The sequence below is a fragment of the Dendrobium catenatum genome, unplaced genomic scaffold (assembly GCF_001605985.2).
Source record: "Dendrobium catenatum unplaced genomic scaffold, ASM160598v2 fragScaff_scaffold_1024, whole genome shotgun sequence".
NCBI classification, from domain to species: Eukaryota; Viridiplantae; Streptophyta; class Magnoliopsida; order Asparagales; family Orchidaceae; genus Dendrobium; species Dendrobium catenatum.
The window spans coordinates 3,108,549-3,122,521 of NW_021319486.1; positions in this window are offsets into that span (position 1 = coordinate 3,108,549).

Here is a 13,973-nt window from a genome sequence, read left to right on the forward strand (position 1 = left end):
TCTCTCTCTCTCTCTCTCTCTCTCTCTCTCTCTCTCTCTCTATATATATATATATATATATATCTATGAGATTGAGTAAAGAAGGTAATTTTTCATAAATCTCACATGATATCAAAGTCTTGATCCTAGGGCTATCAATATAGAAAAATTCTTAAGTGCGGAGATTGAACACATTGAACCGTCTGGTTTGTCTTTATGAATAATAAAAAGACAGTAAGCTAGGCATTTAATGTTCACTGCTGGCCTTTTACTGTTCACAAAGACAATACTAAACAATTCTCAGCATCCGGTATCCTCACGTAATAATCTCTCATCAATATGGGACCTAATATGAAACCTATTTCAAAACTAACACAAACAATTAAATTTGTGTCAACCAATGTTATATTTGAGTCTAACTGAAACAACTAAAAAAAAAAAAAACCAGGTCAGATTAAAGCCAACCTAAATAAAATAACCATCTTATTGGATTTTTTTTAGTAAAAAACTTTTTAAAATCATAAAATTTTATTATTTTTAGATACAATTCACATGATTTTTCATTAGGTTGACTCTTACTAATCACAACTTCATTATTTTTATTACTTTGTTGGGTTGGATTATAATTTGATCGAATTGATATTGAGTTAAAAATTTTGGCCCTTTAAATAAGAGTTAGGTTCATATCAAAGTCAGCGTTCGACCTAAATTGACAACCCTTGTCTCTCTCTCTCTAATTTAGTAAAGATAAGACCTTGCCATCTATCATTTTTAGAAGACATCAAACAAGTTCAATGCTCCTTAGCATATCCCCTCACCCAGCCAATAAGTGGGGTATGTAGGACCCACTCTACCCCACTTGCCAACTCTCTACACGCCACCTAATCATCGATTTGAAAAGGTTTGATTGGGGATGCACTTGCACTCGGTGGTTGAGTGAAGGGAATTTCTCCCCCACGGCTCCCGTTCAATCCCTCAACGGCCCCACACAAAGGTCTGATTGCGAATAAATTACACGTAAAAGACGTACAACAGAAGGCCATTTCAGGCATTTTTGTATGCCTGCTAATTTTCATGAAACATTTTTGTTTTGAAAATCCCAATAGAATCCAATGTCTCATTTGTTACATTTTATTGGTACTTGGCCAACATTGGATCCCATTTTGGCTCTATTTGGTTGAAGTAGACAAGCCATCTTATACATTTAATCACCATAGATTCTTAATAAACAGGCAAATTAGTAGAAATTTCCTTCAACAAAAACAAAACTTATGCATGGTCTAATTTTCTTCCGTTTAACATGTCCAATTTTATTTTATTTTTTCACCATTTGCAAATTTTTATACTAAAATGAACAAGCATTGAATAAAGTTTAATTAGGGTATCATGAAAGCAGTAATGGTAGCTCAACAATCTTCAGTGGGGGCTCGAAAGTGCCAGTTGTGGGTACAATGGCATGGGTGGCCTGGTAGGTTAGCCGGGGTTTACGGACCGCCAAACGCGCTCGGCGAAGCCAGACATGGCAGCAGATGGTTCCTCGTTATCAAAAAATAAAAAAATAAAAAATAAAGCTCAACAACCTAAACAGGTGATGCATGGAGGCTCTACTGTACCAAAAACAGCTTCAACGCACAGATTATGATAGCAGTGGCCACAAGACAATACTGCAGCAGTTGGAAACTCGTTGAATTGGAATGATTCCGAGAAATTCATAGGGCTGAATGCTAGATCCAGGCTACAGAGTTGGCAGCTTGCTCCAAGTGGTTTTTTTCGATGACCAACACAAATATCTGAAGACATTAAATAAATTTTAGCACATTCCACATTATCATTTAAGAACTTTTGGGTGAGAAAAAGAAAAAAAAAACATAGAGTGAGAGAGAAGCAAACAAATGAGTAATCAAATAATGAAACATGGCCAAGGCCAACATAAAAAAACAGTTAAGATAACTAGATAAGTTGTGTTATAGGTTGAATCGTCGTCTTCAATTGGAGCGATCACAGTCAGTTGTGAGCTCTAAAAATACCCATGAGCTCGTGGTACAATGCATTTTCTTGTTAGTTATTTTAGAGTTAATTTGTGGCATGAGACTGATAGGAAACATTTGTTTCTCACCAACACCCAGCAGATCTAGGAGAAAAAACTGCTGTCCATAGCAGAAAATCAGCCCAAAAAAAAAACAGTGAAATCTGAGAGAAATAGGGAGAAATCTTTGGAAAACAATAGAAACGATTGTATTCCACTAGTAGACAAACAAAACCAAAGCAAGATACAATGTTCTTCAATTCGAGAGGAAGAACAACTCTCCAACAATCTCCGGCAACGCCAAGAGCCTAAGCAAGAAAACCTAGAAGACAAAACTCATTCAAAATCCAGATGAAACCCTAATCCCCTCATAACTCCCTATTAATACAATCTAATTCAAATTAAAAGCAAAAGGACTACTCTACCCTTCCTTCTCCCTCCAAAAACACTTAACCCATGTTTGAATTGCAAGTGGACCCCACTCCCTGGCTCCCTCTCTCTTCCGCCCGGCTCTGTGTCCGCCGTCTGTAGAACTGGACCGGCTGGGCCGGTCCAGGTTGAGCCGGTCCAAGCTGGACCGACATAACAGAGACATCATTTGAGGTCATCTCCACATCAACCTTTTGACTATGAGATAATACTATAGCAACCATCCCTTAATACAGGTGGTGGTCTGGTGGAACTCTGGGCGTCAGGTGGTTAAGAGGAACTCCGGAGTCAAGTGGTGGTACGGCGGAAGTCCGAACGTCAGGTGGTGGTCCGGCGGAAGTCCGTGCATCAGGTGGTGGTCTGGCGGAACTCTGGGCGTCAGGTGGTGGTCAGGCGGAACTCTGGGAGTCAGGTGGTGGTCAGGCGGAACTCCGGGAGTCAGGTGGTGGTCTAACGGAACTTCGGGCGTCATGTGGTGGTCCGGCGAAACTTCGGGCGTCAGGTAGTGGTCCGGCGGCAGTTCGGGCGTCAGGTGATGGTCTGACGGAAGTCCGGGAGTCAGGTGGTGGTCCGGCGGAAGTCCGAGAGTCAGGTGGTGGTCCGGCGGAACTTCGGGCATTAAGTGGTGGTTCGGCGGAACTTCGGGCGTCCGGTGGTGGTCTGGCAGAAGTCCAGGCATCAGATGGTTATCCTGCGAAACTTCGGGCGTCAGGTGGTCGAGGAGGCAAGGAGGCAAGAGCGATATCCGATCTCTCTCTTGTTTCCTTAGGCTAAGGGGGTCCCTTTTCTAGAGGAATGAGATATTCAAGGCCCGTAAATAGAAGGAAGATAAAGGGTAAATGTGGAGTGATTTGGATGGACGGTTGATGTTGAATCCCTTGATCATGGACCATTCGCTAGCCATTTGAAAGTCTTAATGATGACAAAATTCCATGATCTTGGGCTCGTTGGATTTGTCTTGTCGAGCCGTTCGATTCGACTATAAGCATGTCATATTTGGAAAACATTTGGTAATCCAAATTGCTGTTTGAACCTTCCAACAACGCTTCGGGTCCTTGATTTGAACCCATTTGGACTCGGATTGAGCCGATTTTGATGTCGTTGGGTTCATAATTTTGAGACGCTCAGTTTGACTGTAAGTTTGCTGAAATCGGCGTTCGGATGGTCAGAATTTAATTTCGAAAGTTTCCAACTTTGATTTTGCCTCGAGATTCTTGCCCAATCATGAAATTTTTTGGGTAATGTATCAAGTATATTAATGAAGATAAAGTGATCTACAATATAATTTCAAAGGTCAATCTCAGCCATAATTTCACATAGGTCATCAAATCCTGCAAGTGGAGTTTGTTTATGGTCATATATAACCGTTAGTATATGGCATTTAGGAGTTTGCCCCTAACTAACATGGTCTAAGTATCATGACTGAGAAGAGCCTCCATTTCAAAATTCATAGTCTATTTTTAAAAAAATGTTACAATTTTACTATGAACCTGAAACTAACTATGATGATGAGACAGAAATATATATATATATATATATATATATATATGAAATGAAATACATAATCAAGATTCATACAAAACATGTGAGGAACTAGCTGAGAAATAAAAATGGGAAGATAGGTGCCTAGCAAATGTGAGACGATGGAATTAATCAAGAGAGGGCTAAGATTTTTCCATTATGATATCGTGTTGAGAAGAAAATGAGATTTATCATTTATGTATATCTTATTGACTTGTAAGAGGGGCCTATAAATAGAAATACAAAAGGATACAATAAGAAAACAAATAATTAAGAATAATAAAAATTATAAGTATGCATTTAAAAATAATCTCCTTCCAAAATTAAAAGTACTAACTAATGAAGTACTAAATACATCAGCAGGTGCTAAATTACTTCATTAGTCTTGATCTGAGATGCATACCTTCTTCAGCTCTGATATGGCCAACTATATCCTTCTCCAAACATGATTGTAGAGACTTCTCGCGGATCAATTTAGAAGTAACAGGACTTGTAACCTTGTTCTTGTTGTCAACGACGTCACGCACGGTGCAAGAAGTATCATTTTCTCCTGCAGTAGCTGTAGGATAGCCTTTGTTATTGTATAAAAGTATTCAACCCATGCATTGCAATGAATGATAACAATAATAAAAATAAATATAGAGTATTAATCCCATAATTATAAATTTGAATTCAAATACAATAAACTTGGGTTAATTGCTGTAGATTGAGTAAATAGATTTAAACTAAAATATAAGAATTTTTTGCATAGTTTTTAAAGTTCATACCACATGTCATATATACTTAGTCATTAAATTAAATAGTAGAATATTAAGTAATTCTATCTATATTTGAATTTAATATAATTAAATTTGAATTAAAATTTAGATGTAACGGCATACATGATATAGTATTTAAGTGCTAAATAAAATAGTTATAATTTTTAATTTGAATTCAAATTTAAAAGTAATAACACATGAGGTGACAAATAAATATTAAATAAGATGTGAGTACTTTTCACAATGAAAATTGTAGGCCATTTTATAATTTAAGTAATGACATGCATGATTTGATAGTTTATATATAGTTAAATAAAATCATGATCGTGTGATGTGTTATGTGAAATATATGAAATATATTTGAATTCAAATTTACTAATGTGCTACATGGAGTCATAGAATAGGCCAAGTAGTTGTTTATGCACATTAGTTTAGTATATATAAAAGTTCCTAATTATAGGAACCTAAATATATATATATATATATATATATAGAGAGAGAGAGAGAGAGAGAGAGAGAGAGAGAGAGAGAGAGAGAGAGAGAGAGATGGTGATGACCATTTGGCTCTTTCTGAAGTCTAACATCAGCTTATTCATACTTTTTAAGCACAAACCAATTATTTCCTTACCAAGCGACAAGTGCAATGAGTGACATTTTTCTAGACTATTATTCTATCTTAATGTGGCAAATGAAAATAAATATATGGCACAATTGAAATGAGATGTGTTAGATTTTAATTCCTTTTCATACCTCCAATATGATAACAGAAAATAATATATAAATTAAATTAGATTTCACTATCTTTATAATTGCATTGCTTCATAAAATAGTTTGATGCTGAATTCAATATAGGAAAAAGTACACTTCACTCTTTTATTCTTTAAAAATAGACACATAAGCTACCTATGATTTGAGTATAAATACAATACCTACTGCTCTGACAGAACAGTCAACAAAATATTCTATTATTTACGTTAAGATGCAATAAAGGATATTTTTTTCCTATAACAAAATGTTAAGCCCTTCAAGATTATTTTTCTTATTATTTGAATTTTGTGTTATCAATTTTAGACATTGACAAACGAAATAGAGTTGCCCATGTTCAAAAAGTAAGGTAGTGAGATGCAAATGAATTAATTTATTGGAGTTGAGATGCACTTTACCCTAAAGTATATAACTAAAGGCTAAATTCGAAGGATGGGTTGTGAATCATACTCATTAATCATGGCTACAAAATATATCATCTTATACTCCCATGATGTTACTTATTTTAAAATCTACTTATCTCTTATGATTTATCATTTAGCTTATTCCAATATATTATATTGCAAAAAAAGTTAACAACTCCATTATTATTATTATTATTATTATTATTATTGTTAAATTAGTTTTATCATATGACATTTATTTATCAACATAATATGTGCCTCAAAAAATTGTTTTTTTTCCAAATTTACAATAAATTTTACGTACAATTAAACAAAAAAATTGACAGCTAATTGAAATAAGTTGGAGGCAGGAATACCAGTAATACTTGGGCCAGACAATGAAAGTGCTTCACTTTTGCCTTTGCATTTGCTAATTCTCGCAAATGCTAAATCTTGAGTAGTGGCTTTACTCGAACCAGCATGACTTGATCGAGCAACACTTCTAGTTTGGTAACGATGAGCAAAGATACTTCCTGTAAATACTTAAAAATAGAAACTCAGGTTGACAGATCAATCAACATCCCACATTTTTTTAACTAATTTTGTTGATATAGATAGTCAACTCAATCAAGGGGAATTAAATTTGATGACTTCTGAGTATTGTTTGCATTTGCATTCTTCAAATCAAACTCTTCAATGAAAACAAAAAGGTATTGTTCATTAAGTAAATCTGAATAATCTATTAACAGAACCTTTGTCATCATCGTCTTCACACGCCTTTATCCACGGTTCACGTACAATTGCAAACAAAATTAAAATCTTAATGCATGCCAATAGAAGAGAATTAGATACAGACTATTAGATACAAATACCATACAAAAGATATCAAATGCAAATATTTCTAGAAACAAAATAGTGCTTGCTCCAAGTCCCAATCCAATTTTTGACATGAGCTACAAAATCTTAAGGGAAATAGATAATGTCAGGATGTGTTTTAAAATTGTTGAATTTGCTTTCCAATGACTACAATACAGCAGTTGATTGGTTACTCATGTCTTGCACTCATTTGAAATTTTGATCAGGATATCCTTACCCAATTTTCTCCCATTATAGTTGACTACATGGGACGTTATATGAAGCTGTGTTGTGAAGAGCCACATAAAAATCCTAAATATCAAGTTATTATATCAACAAAAATTGATACAATCAGTTTAGCCTATAAACTCCATCACATAGTCTGATTCCACATCAACTCTACCAAAAAGGCAAAGAGCAGCAACCCAGTACCTGTTTGTACACATCATATTAGGCTGGATGTCCCCTTGGCCATTGTAACCCAAAAATATTTATAAAATATAATGAAAATTTGAGTCCACGCTCCCAAATCAACGTTTAGAGATTCCAAAAGTTTCAAATTGACGGAATATGATTTCATTTTGTTCACTCTAATCATTCAAACATAGCTTGAAGCACCTTTATGAAGCCTGTCAGATAGTTTATTATTCTATTACAAATCCAATAGTACTGTACTTTAGACTGTAGACCTTGGGAGACACCAAGATCAATTGGGGAGCCCTAACGATGGAGATGACAGTGGAGGGAGAGAAGGTGGTGATACAGGGGAGATGTAGGGTTATCCAAAGCTATAATTTCTCTCAAAACCATGGTAAGAATTGTACAGGAGGTGGGGGGAGGATTTTTGGTGGAGTTGCATAGCTTGGAAGGGATAGGGTTGGACAAGGGGGAGACATCCCACTTTCAGTACAGCCGCTTACAGTGAGGTATTTCAGCCACCTCAAGTATTGCAACCACCGAGGGAGTGGAACAAGCCATCACCTTGAGGTAGGGGGGTGTCACCAATCAGTGTCAGGCCTTACCTATATCCTTAGATCCAGAAGGATGAGATAGAGAAGCTGATCCGAGAGATATTGGATGCATGGATCATCAGGTCGAGCATGAGTCATTTTTCTAGCACAGTCATACTAGTCAAGAAAAAGGATGGGAGCTGGAGATTCAGTGTGAACTATTGTACCCTGAATAAGGAGACTGTGCTAGATAGGTTTCCTATTCTGGTGAGAAACAAGTTGTTGGATGAGCTATATGGGGCGGCGGTGTTCTCAAAGATGAATATGAAATTCATGTACCATTAGATCAAGATGAGAGAGAAGGATGTCCCAAAAACTTCTTTCTGAACACATGAGGGACACTATGAGTTCTTGGTGATGTTGTTTGTTCTCACTAGGGGTGCAAATGAGTCAAATCAACCAGCAAGCTGACTCGGACCCGACTCGTTAATTAGCTCGCAAGTCGAGCTTGTCGAGTTTCAAATTTGAGCAGATTTTCAAGCTCGCTGGAATTTCAAGCCCAAGTTTGATCCAAACAAAATTCGGCTCGAATACTCGATGAGCCACTCGAATTGTGAGTATGCAAAATTGTGGAATGCGGAAGTCAGACCACGGCTTGCAATTCCGATGCAAGTATGAGAGGTGAGACCGTGAGACGGTCTAAGGCTCGAAGGGTACTTTTATTTTATTTCGAACCAAACCTCCATTTGCATTTAGGTTTTCTTCTGCTCTTATGAGCTATTGTGTGGTGCAATCGTTCTAGGGTTTCTTGCTTTCTACTGTGGTCCGCGAGCGTGAGAAGGGGCAGCGACGACGAGAACATGGGCAACCGAAAAATTTCTCCTGGTATTTCACCTCTTTCTTGTATCTGATGGACCGGCTGAGCCGGTCCATCCTACCCCCTTGCGGGTCTACAGGAGGAGGAGGGGGGAGGCAGTCGGTCCAGGTGAACCAAGGGGGGGTTCAGCCGAACCCAGGGAGCAAGGTGGGAAAGTCACGGTGGGCCCCTTGGGCCCACCTATTTGAATTCTTTGATCATCAAGGGGGGCGGCCAGCTTTTGGGGGGAAATTGGAGGGTGGATGATGGGGGGCAATTTAGGGATGAGGGGGAAGTGGTGAGATTGTATGAAAGGAGCCATTAGGGTTTATTTTGGGGACATCATGTGAAGAAAGTTCTTTCTCTTTTCCTTCTTGTTTTCTCTAGGGTTTCTTTTGGGAGATTTGGTCCTTCTCGAAGTGGACTAGCTTTGTCTTTTGTTTTGTCTTGAAGATTAATGCAAAGCTCTTTTGTTCTTCCTCTCATCTTTCTTATTTTGTGTTGACTTTGATTTGGTGGAGAAATTCCAACCTTGAAGGGAAATTAGGGCAAACCCTAATTTTGTGAAACCAAGGCGTATCAGTATCTCAAGAACTTCATTCATTTTGCAGAGGTATAAAATGATTTTGCAAGTTTTCTTCTGGTTCCCTTCGTGAGAAAGATGATTTTGCAATTCTTTTTCTTTGTTCTATTCGTGAGAACGATGATGGCATGAAACGGGAAGAGAGCTTATGCCTAGCGAGCTTGCATCAGTCGCCCTCAAAGATCTCATCCTCATGTGAAGTATTTGTATCCTCGTCTTCCTCCTCTCTAATCATGTTTACATTTAACATGAAATAGGAGGAATTCAGATTGACTTGCTAAATACAAAAATAGTTATTTGCATCCTACTAGCTCCATTATGTTGGTCATTTGCACCATCAAAAATTCCATGGAGTAATCATATAATTGTAGCTTCAATAAACATAATCTCCTTTAATCTTTTCATTATTTGATGAATCTTTTCATTATTTGATGCACAAATCATAAGAAAACTTCTTCTTATAAACACCTTTAAAGTGAACAGTTAGATTAATATCCCCTTCATGATTAGATCCTCGAATCAAAAGGCCTACAAATATTCTTGTTTCATGACCTTACAGATGAACTGTAAGCAAGAAGAAAAGTTGATGACGGGATGGGGGAGGATTCTCAACCCTTCGGCCAACCATGGCATAGTCATTTGCTTTCAAGCAATCACATGGAGGCCTCTGTTAGGCTGGTCCAGCCTGGACCGGCCCAACCTGGACCGGCTCAGCCGGTCCGGGTCTTCTCCAGGCGGAAACGGAACAGGGGGGAGGCGGAAGAGGGAAAGGGCCAAGGGGTGGGGTCCACTTGCAATTCAAACATGGTTTAAGTGTTTTTGGAGGGAGAAGGAAGGGTAGAGATGTCCTTTTGCTTTTGTTTTGAATTAGATTGTATTAAGAGGGAGTTAACCTAGGTTGGAGTTTTTCATGTTGATTTTGAATGTGATTTGGGAGAGAGCTAGTTTTTATTTTGGGCTCTAGGCTACGGCTAGAGATTTGGAGAGTTATTCCTTCCTCTCGAATCGAAGGAAACTTGTATCTTTCTTGTCTTTTGCATCGACTAGTGAAATTCAATCGTTTGCTATTGTTTTTTCCTATTTTTCCTACGAGTTCTCTCAAACTTTTCCACTGTTTTGGTGTTTGGTGGCTGTTTTCTCATAGAAAACAGCGGATTCGTTGCGATTTGGCTTAGATCCGATAGGAATCACTTGAAATACTCAAGTGGTACCTATCAGCCTCCCTCTAAGGGATCGATCAAGAGGAATCTAGCAAAGTCGACCTTCTCTTGGGCATGCCTTTGGAGATGCTGAAACTTTTTTTCCAAAAGAAGAAGATCAACGATATGATTGTAGAAGATCGACTATATTGTGGTATTAAGGAATGTAAGGTAGCCAATCATTGTTAAGAATTTGAACTTCTAATCCAAAAATTGGAGATATAACTCATCTGAAAGTAATTATTAGAGGAGAAGATGGCTCTATAACAAATTTAGAGCCCAAGGTAAGTGAATAAAAAAGAAAAAGTGAAAACCTAAAATGTCAATGAGAGGAGAAGGATTCGATAGAAGCAAAGAAGTCGATCATGCATGCTCATATGATTGTTTGCTAGAAACTTGGAGGCACTGGGAAAAAATATCATGAGACTAGCATGAGGCCAAGATAGAATAGAATGGCTCTTTTCTAATGCCCTAGATGTCATCTAAGAAAAGAGGGTGAGAAAACCCAGTTGTGAGATGTCTATAAGGGTAAAGAAACCATGTCTCACTTCTAATGAGATGTTAAAGTTTATGAACCTAGAAGACAAATGCAAAAAGTCTTTTCACTCTTCAGAGTTCACAAAAATTTTTGATATACTATTTTGCTTGAGGGACATCCAATGGATGTCAGCGATATACATGAATTTTCTTGCAACTATGAACCATTCCTTCTGAATCGGCTGAGGACCAGCATGAAGAAATTATGATGATTTCCTCGAACGTGTCCTAGTTGGCTCTCTCTAGAAAAAAGCTTAGAATAACCAATGTCATAACCATAATTCAAGTAAAATTACAAACCCTTCTTATTATAACAAATTGAAGGCAGTTACAAAAGATTCAGGGTCCATTTTAATCCCCCAAAAATCATGTTCCAAAAATACATTTTGAACTCTTAATAGATGTTCATTGCAATCTTCAGTTGGTAAAATGCTTACTTTTGCTGGATACATAGCAAAAAGGTCAATAAATCAATGCACAGGCATTAGATAGATATCAGCTTTCAGAGATCCAAAGCAAGTAAGGGTTCATTTAGTTACATGCAGATAAAAATACATGTTTCAGAAATTAAAGATTTGTTTTCATTCATTTTTGTGTGAAATGAAATCATTGCATTGGATGAGCTTTGAAGAAGGATTGTGGAATTTAGAAGTAATGTGGGCTTCTAACAACATTCATCCAAACAAAGAATTTAGAAAAATTCACCATTTTTAAAATCATGTTTACATAAGCAACCATCGCCAACCACAAAAGGTTAGCATAAGGCCAATGATGATGATTTACAAAAGCAGTCATTTGAACCCTAAATTACTGAAAATAAACTCCAAGTAGTTCTCTTATGTGCCCATGGCATTTCACTAAAATATAACTGATTCAAAGAATTCCCAAAGACAGAATACGGATTCTTAAATCTACAAAGCTAATTCATTCAAATAACCCATCCACAGCAATATAATGAAATAGTCACCCCCTCATTACCTCGTGAAAACATACAAGATAAAAGGAGGGCAAAATACTCCAATTCGCTCGGACGCAAAGTTGCCCCATCAAACCCCATCAAAAGATTATTGGAGTGCAACATAAAACATAAATTTCCATCAATGACGAACAAAACAGAAAATAAACTATCGACAAGAAAAATATACGAATGAATGAGAGACCTAACATGAATCTCCTCCGAACAAAAGAAATAAAAGATGAACAATTAATAAAAGAGAAGTACTGTTCAATGATTAGAACAAGAACCGAAGATTCTTACCGGTCGCATTTTTAAGCCTTCTCGAGGAGGAGTTCGTCATTGCTCTGAATCAATTTCCTAGGTCAGAGAGAGAGGGGCAGAGATAGAAAGAGAAAAGAAAGGCCTCAAAGAGCGAAAGCCGAAGCGGAAGCCGGAAGGGGGTTTGACGTCTTGGATTCTATGTGTAGACTATATATAGGAACCGGTGGGTCCGACAAAATCTCTTGGCGGGGAACATATATTCCAGCATGCATGTGGCTGTTAAAATGTTTTAATAATAAGATATAAAATACCTAATTTTTCGGAGAATAATAATAATAATACTAATAATAATAAATTATGAGCATATATTCATTAATATTTAATATAAAATTTATTGAAAGATGATGAAGGCTTTATATGGAATATTTTTTTAATTTTTTTTTAAATATTTTTTTAATATCTGAAATTTTTAAATTGAATTTTTTTTTTAAAATTACTTTATAAAGCAGTAAGATTTGAAAGAGAACTCTAATATATATATTTTTAAATATATATATAATATAATTGAAAAATATTTAAAGAAATCAATAATTGATTATAATAAATATTACTTAATAAATATAAGCATAGTTTGATATTGAGACTAAGCTAACTAATTTAAAGCATCTAAAAATTATCTAATTCTAAATTCAATAAGAGGAATGTGAATTTAGAAGTAAGTGAGGATTGAGTTTTAATAATGCTTAAATAAAGAATAATATTTTAAGATGTAATTTATTAATATATATTAACATGGTAAATTAAAATATTCAAAAAAAATAGGAAGTGAAATAATATTATATGAAAATACACAAATTAAATTACATAATTTATGTGTGATACATCATCAAAAATTATCCTATGATACAGCAGCACGGAATCTAAGCAAATAAAGTTGGAAGCATCCAAAATTTAAAATGAGACCATCTCAAACTTATAGTCGATACTGAGCGTTCCAGAAACACACCCAACGACACCAAAATTTGAAAGCCGAAATCGAGCCCATGCTCATAAATCCACACGACATCGAATACACTTTTGGAACGCGACAAACCACATTTAGGGTTAAGAAAATAGCCTCCAAATCTATGACATGGTACTTTATAGTCGAATCGAGCTGCTTCGATGACCCCGAATCCAGACGAACGTAAATACATCAATTCTGATATCATAATATAGTCAAGTCACAGTCCATGTTGACGTGCATATTCGCAAGGAATCAAGATCGGTCGTCTATCCATTCAGAACCACTCAATATCTACCAAATTAATCTTCCACTTATTTACAAGTCATGCCATCTAAGAATTCTATAAATAATAACAACCATTGTCCATCTTAAATAGAGTGAAAGAGTCAAAGAGAGAAGAAGGAAGAGAAGGAAGAACAGATCCAGCTTGCCTAGCTCTCTCATACCCAGCCGTCGGAGTCTTCGTCAGCACCACCGACGCGAGGATCTAACGAACCAACCACCAAAGACTATACCAAGTACGAAGTGCACCCCGTAGACGAAGTGTCCCCTTAACGCTTAAGACTGCCACCTGTGGACTACCTCCATAACACTGAAGTGTTGCTGGATTCACTACCTGAGGCACCGACTTGCCGACACTATCCTGATGGCTCGGATACTTCTTGCGCGGAGCTACCACCTTATTACTGACGGTCTGCTCTGACCCGACTCCTGCCAACTACGGTTCTTCTAACCCCCGTCCCATGCAAGACTATGGTCCTCCTGACCCCTCTACTCACGAACTATTGGTCCTTTTTGACATCCTCGCTAACAACGGTCTTTTTGATACCAGTCTTTTACGCGATAACTGGTCCTTCGACGCTTCGCGCCTACAATCGGCGACTCCATCGCCTAATTTTATGGTTAT